This window comes from Austrofundulus limnaeus, unplaced genomic scaffold (assembly GCF_001266775.1).
Source record: "Austrofundulus limnaeus strain Quisiro unplaced genomic scaffold, Austrofundulus_limnaeus-1.0 Scaffold3, whole genome shotgun sequence".
Lineage (NCBI taxonomy): Eukaryota > Metazoa > Chordata > Actinopteri > Cyprinodontiformes > Rivulidae > Austrofundulus > Austrofundulus limnaeus.
The window spans coordinates 4,678,735-4,685,561 of record NW_013952405.1 but is presented as its reverse complement, the minus strand read 5'-3'; positions in this window follow the sequence as shown (position 1 = coordinate 4,685,561).

Genomic DNA, 6,827 nt, shown 5'->3' with positions numbered 1-6,827 from the left:
GTAATATATTTACTGAGAAAAATGGTGACGTGTTCAATACTTATTTTACCCGCTGTATAATATGGTGAAGGTGGTGGTTTGCAAAGTAATACAAAACCACCATCATGTCTACACAATCACTGAGTGCTTTATTGGTCAAAATCTAATATGGGTTCTGATTTTCTTGCCAGCAAGGCTGGCTGATTTCTTTACATCTTTATTTGGCTTAAATGTGATCATTAAAATGAAATCTTCTTGCCATATTAGCCACGATAAACTAATGGCAGCAACTGTTCAAGAACTTGGTGTTTACATGCCACAGTATTCTGGTTCCTGTCAGAGAGCCTGTAGTCAAGTTCAGGCTTAATCCAGTTTCCTGAAAGCAGGATAAGATGTTTACACGTGCAACGCGTTAACTGCGACACTACAAGAAAAAAAAGCAACAGTAACCAGGAGACGGCTGCAGATGTAAACATTTGGAAGTAGGTCATCAATAGCTGCTGGAGGCGTGCACGGTGTTGTGAATGTGTGCACGCAAAGATGAGGAGAAATGCACCCAGGCCTGCTCTCTTGTCCTTACTGTGGCAGCTTGACGTGGTTTATGGCTCCAGTTGCCCTCTCTGGCTTTGTTTATGGATTCCCATAGAAAAAGAGAATCATGGCCACTCTAAGGAAAGCCAGCCAAAAACAACACCTCCACCATTGCACTCTTGCCTGCCTTCGCCATAACTCAGCCCAGTGTTTATGTCTCTGTGAAAAAAAAGGGGGAAAAAGTTTTCATAGTAATGACATAACATGACTGTAAATTCTGATGATAATGTTTAATTTTTTGTGTTGTTGTGAAATAAAAATGTCACCACGTGTGTGTGGTTTATAGGATGTCGTTACAAGCGGGGGGGGATTTGCTCTGCTTTCACAGAACCAGTTATTTCTTGATACCCGTAAAGATTTATCACATGAAAATGCTCTACTTTGATAGGATAATGAAAGTGCACCGTCAAGGGACTTGTTAGTCGAAGAAATATTCCAGCTGATGTTTTTTTTCTTGTGGTTTTCACCCTGCAATTATCCGGCATAGAACTCTATTCTGATAACATTTTTTTTCTCAGAGGATGATAAAAAGAGGGCCTCTTGACATAAAAACCCTTCTTCGGCTGGTTATTCTTTAAAGGATAGTTCAGATCTGTTAAAGTTGGATACTGTGAAAAAGTTATGAACAATTAGTATCTTTCCTGTTTTAGTTCTTTRAACAAGCTCAATAATTCCMTTTGGTCTTAGCTCATCAACTGGGTTGATGAGCTAAGACCAAAGGGAATTATTGCCATCTTTAAACAAATCAAATCTCAAACATTTAATGTTAGTTATGGATAAAGCTGCTGAGGCTGTTTGTSCATGCAAATAAACATAACTAAGTTGTAAATATCTATGTAAAGTGGAACTGGTATTAAATGTTTGTAAAATAGCATTTTCTAAACTGCCAAAGTTTTTGATACTGTAAATGTTTTAAAATGGCAGTTTTCTATTTATTCTATTTTTGTATAAGTTCAATTAGCTGTTAGCTCATSAGTCCAGACAAATTCAAAACTTACTTTATTCAAACTGAAGTCAAAGTCTTTTGCTGCTTTTAGCTTTTAGCTGCCAGCCTTTGCCATGTTTAGCTTTTAATTGGTCATTTGTTACTTTTAGCTTTTAGGTTGATGCTTTTAGTTATTATAGCTTTTTTTTTTGCTACTTTTAGCTAACAATTTGCTTATTTTTGCTTCTTTCAGTCTATAACTTGTGATTTTCCACTTAGATTTTTGCTTCTATTGCTTGTTTTGCTACTTTTAGCTTTTCCTTATTTGATTTTAGTGCTTTTCTATTTATCTTTTAATTTATTTTACTCATGCCTTTTTTTCTTATTCAGCGTTAGTGTTCAGTTTGTTTATGTTTAAAATCCGAGTTTTCAGCAATCATTTTTAGCTAATTTCAGCGTTCAGTTTGTATTCACAGAAGATGCAGTTTCTCTTGATCATAGAAACTCTTACCTCTGAACAAAAACCTGAACAAATGCCATAAGACAATGATGTCTTTTTCTCGTATAACTTGCTTTAAAAAAAATTCAAGCATTTAGGTGTGTTTCGGTTTGCAGAGCTGCAGGGTCAATTCCCCCCTGTGATGTGGCCCGGCTGGGAGAACATCTGCTTAGATGTCCTCATCTGGACTCTGGTTTCTTCCTCCTAATAGTTTCAGATGTTTACAGACAGGCTGTAATCCCGAGGGCACTGATGGAGCTGTGTCAGGATGTTGCTGCTGTTATCAAACAGTCAGGACCAAATTTTGGGATGGATGGATGTATAACAATCATGCAAAAAAGGGCACTAAAAAAAGGGCCATCCGTCAGTTTTTTATAGAACCTACAGTCGAGATCAGACACAGACATGTTGGCTGTAAACCTTAATGAGTGTTTTTGCTGCTGTTTTGCATCTAAAGGAAACACAGAGCACAAGCATATTGCTGTTTTATACATATTTTTCTTTATTCTCTTTTTTATTATTATTTTCCAAGAGCTTAAGAATGGAAAAGAAGCCTTTTTTTTCCACGCATACCTTCACCTCGTGCACTATATATCTCTCTGTCTTCCCCCTCCCCTCCCCTCCCTCCGTGGATTCCCCAACCGCGCCGTTAACAGACCGGCCCAGACAGATTTACAGCCGTCGTGTTTCCATTGGCCGCCACCATGACGGCTGAGATTTAATGCCGCCTTCCCATTGGCCGAGGCGGGACAGGTTAATTTATGGGCGCGCTGTGATTTGATGCCTCTCGCCTTTGAAGTGAGTTACTGCTCTGTCGCTTATAGGACACAGAAACGGTGTCAGGTTGCAATCGTAAAATCTTATCCCTGAAGGGATGTGGCACTGGAGTACAATAGTCCTTATATCACCAGAGCTTCTTGCGAGCACAGGCAGAAAGAAGTGTCCAACTTACCCATTGTTCTTTTGAAAACGCTTTGAATAAAACATCATATTCTGACTYGATTATGCAGCAATAAGGAGGGGAGGAAAAAGTGTCCAAGCGCACATTCTAAACCTCTGGTTTGAGGATTTATTTTAGCTCACATTTACTATTTTCCACTCATTCTGTATTTTTTAATAATCAACAGACTTTTGGTATACCAACTCTGTCAGGAGATCTTCATTTAATAACTATCAGAAACCTGATCTGCAGCAACAAACCAAGAGTCACATTCTACCTGACTGTTATATCTGCTCACTTCTGTTTGTGCAGTCAGCATCTATCATCTATCTGCAGCCTATCTCTCCCATCAGCCTGACAGTCTATCTTGACAAAAGCAAGATGAAGCAGTATGTGTCCCTGGAACGGCCTTGACTCAGGGAAATCTCTGAGGGTAAATAGCATGGGTGCCCCTGCCCTGTCTATCAACCTCGGCTGAATTCATGCACCATCTCCCCTGGATATGAAATCCCTCCTCCTTCCTATTTTCTTGCCCAAGTTGAGGCTGTCTGCTCAAGTGGAAAATTGTTGGAAAATAAAGTGGCCAAGGAAAGCCCTGGAGTTGCCTTGTCAAGATTGCATAATTTCTTGAAAGACCTTGTGTTGAACTTGATAACTTGGGGGTGGGGGGGTTACACGACTTGCCTCCCCCAAATGTGCCGGGCGCGGGAGAGAAAACAGGTTTTACATCTTAAGGAGACATGATCCCTCTGAACTCAGAGGGTGATGAATGGTTTGGCGGTGTGTTAAAAGAGGCTGAGACAAATATGCCTGTATAGAGTTAATGGTTTTCTTCTTGTAGGATCATGCTACTTTGGAACCTTTGGCTCGGTTACTATGTTGTTGTGACCRGCCACGAAGGACTGAGTTGAACTCCATATATTAAAGTAACGATGTAATATAGGCTACAGTATAAGACAACTGTAAGTTGACAATATGAAGAACTTACAGTTGCTTTCAGAAGTAAACCCATCATAGTCACGAATGGCATTAATTTTAAGCATTAAATGCTTGATTTGAAAAGTTCTTTTTTTTACAGGGAATAATGATAATACAACGTAAAATTTCAATGATTTTGAAAAAAAAAAACACAACCTGGGTGCATAAATTTAAATTTATTGTTGATTTTTCTAACCTACACTGGGTCAAAAGTTATGTAGCTACATGTTACATCTAGTTAAAAGGCATAGCAAGTACAATACCATTTTTGTATTCAGCAGCAAGCTTAATAATTCTGGCTGGACATTTTATCACAGTTTGTGAGTTGATTTAAACTGCTTACTGGTTTTTAATTTTAGTCCATAATTAGTCAAAATGGTTAAAGTTGAGGTTTTGAGATGGCTTTTTCAAAAGCTTACTGTTTTGTTCAGAAAATCAGTTTTGTTGTGTTTAGGATCAAATGTCTTGTTTGTACCCCAAACTTTGTCCATGTTTTAGTTGTCTAATTTGAGGAAAATTTGAAGAGGAAGTGGTCCTCTTTCTTCATTACTCCATCACTTTGTGCAATAGACCAGTACCACAACATCATGTTTGACAGCTGGTTCAGTGTTCACAGGTTTGAAAGCTTCATTATGACTCCTCCATTTATACTTCCTGTCATTGTGCTCAAATAGCTTAGTCTTTGTCACCTCTGACTAGGCCATATCAAGTAAATATGTATACTAGAACTTTTAGCACAACTTAATAAAAACACACTGTTGTTGTGACTTTGTGTGGGTTTGACAAAATCCACAATAAATTTAAACTTGTTCTTGTTTTACAAATTATTGAAGTCACATTTTGTATAGTAATCCCAGCCTAGAACAACTGGTTAGAAAAAACAATTAAAGTCCCCAATGACATTCAAACTCATGTAAAGTCTGTATAAACTCAAACTTGCAACTGTATATTAGACACAATGGTTAAACTCCCTTTATTTGTTAAATTTGTTTGAAAAATATCTGATTTGAATGGCGAACATTGATCRTCTTTTAGCTCAAGTTTTGTTTTACGAGTGATGGGAATTGTAAGAACTTAGCATAAATAGCATAAAACTTGTTGTAATGTGGGTAATAACTGTAACCGTTCACATGTTTCATATAAAGGACCTCAAAACTGATACAACTCAGTGTGTGATTAACATCCGTATAAAATGTCAAGAAAATCCATCCAGTAGTTGTTAAGACGGAGAGAGCTCAGAGCCAAAAATCTCTTCAAATGTTGTAAGAGAAAACCTCTGGGGATTACTAAAGTCAGAAGTAAATGTCTGATATATGAGACAACCCATACAAACCACAGTGAGAAAAATCTCAACGTGTAAGTTAAAACCTGGAAGTGGCTGTGCAAGTGGGAGTCTTTTGGGGAAGTTTGAATGTGGTAAATTTCACCCTGATGGAAATGAGGTACTGCAGACCAACAAGATCATAACCTGACACATTTATTGGTGTGATAAAGGCTGAATCCTATTTCCTGGTTCTAATACTACCTTTTAGTGATACTATTATAAAATATTTTATGAAGGTGGTGACAGGCCACGTTTAGTTTCATGAAATTAATGCAAACATATTCAGGTCAAAAACAAAAGTACATAGATTTTTTTTTGGTGATCTCAACCAAGTCATAGAACTTCAATAATTTCAACTGATGGAACAATGTATTTGATGGGTGACTGCATTTTTGTGATAATTCTTACGGCGYGTTTCTGTAAAATAAAAATAGGATTTGTAATTGTTTTACATACTTTTCGCCAAACATCAACACAGTAGATCAAGTGTGGAACAATTATTGCATTACATAATATAAACAGAGCTTTATCATTGAAAAAATCCTTTACTTTGTACAATTCTGCAATGGATTTGGCTATTTTTGTACTAAATGATTTATATAAGGTCTCCATGTCAGTTTCTCATCAAYGATGACACCCAGAAACCTCACYTCACTGACTCTCAATGCCATCGACTCTAAATGGAAGATCAACAGTTTTCTTTCTGTTACCGAACATCAAATAATTAGTCTTATCTAAATTTAATGATAATTTATTGAGTTGAAACCAAAGTTTGTATTTTAATAAATTCTATCTGCATCATTTTCAACAACCATTCTACATTTCTACCAAAACAAAATAATGTAGTATCATATGCAAATAAAAAAAAACATTTAAACAACCCTGACACACTTACCAAGTCATTCACATATAAAATAAATAACTTTGGTCCAAGTACTGAACCTTGGGGCACTCCACGTGACATTACTTAATTCAGATCTTACATCATTTATTTGAACAATCTGTTCTCTATTTTTCAAATAGCTTGCTACCCACCGTAATGCTGGTCCTCTAATACCGTATTTGTTCAATTTCTCAATAAGAATACTGTGGTCAATGGCGTCGAAGGCTTTCTTCAAGTCAACATAAACACTAACACAGTACTGTTTTTGAACAACAGCTGTTGCTATTTGCTATACTAAGTCCATGAGTGCCATTGATGTGGAATTTTTAGCTCTAAACCCATAATGACTGCTACTTAATATATTATGTATATTATGATTATCGATAAATTGATCTAATCTAGTCACAGACAACTTCTCTAGAATTTTTGAAAACTGTGGCAACAAAGATATTGGTCTGTAATTATTGAAYATACATTTCTYCCCACTCTTAAAAAGAGGGATTATCTTGGCTATCTTCATGTTGTCAGAAAATATTCCAGTTAAAAATGATAGATTACAGTAAACGGCTCAATAATATAATTCATTATTTCTTTCACAAACATCATATCCATGTCAACCCAATCTTTTGATCTTTTGTCTGCAAGGTTATTGTAGGAGCCATTTATCCTTTCTGGTGTTTATTGCCACCAGGGGGCGTAATTTAATTT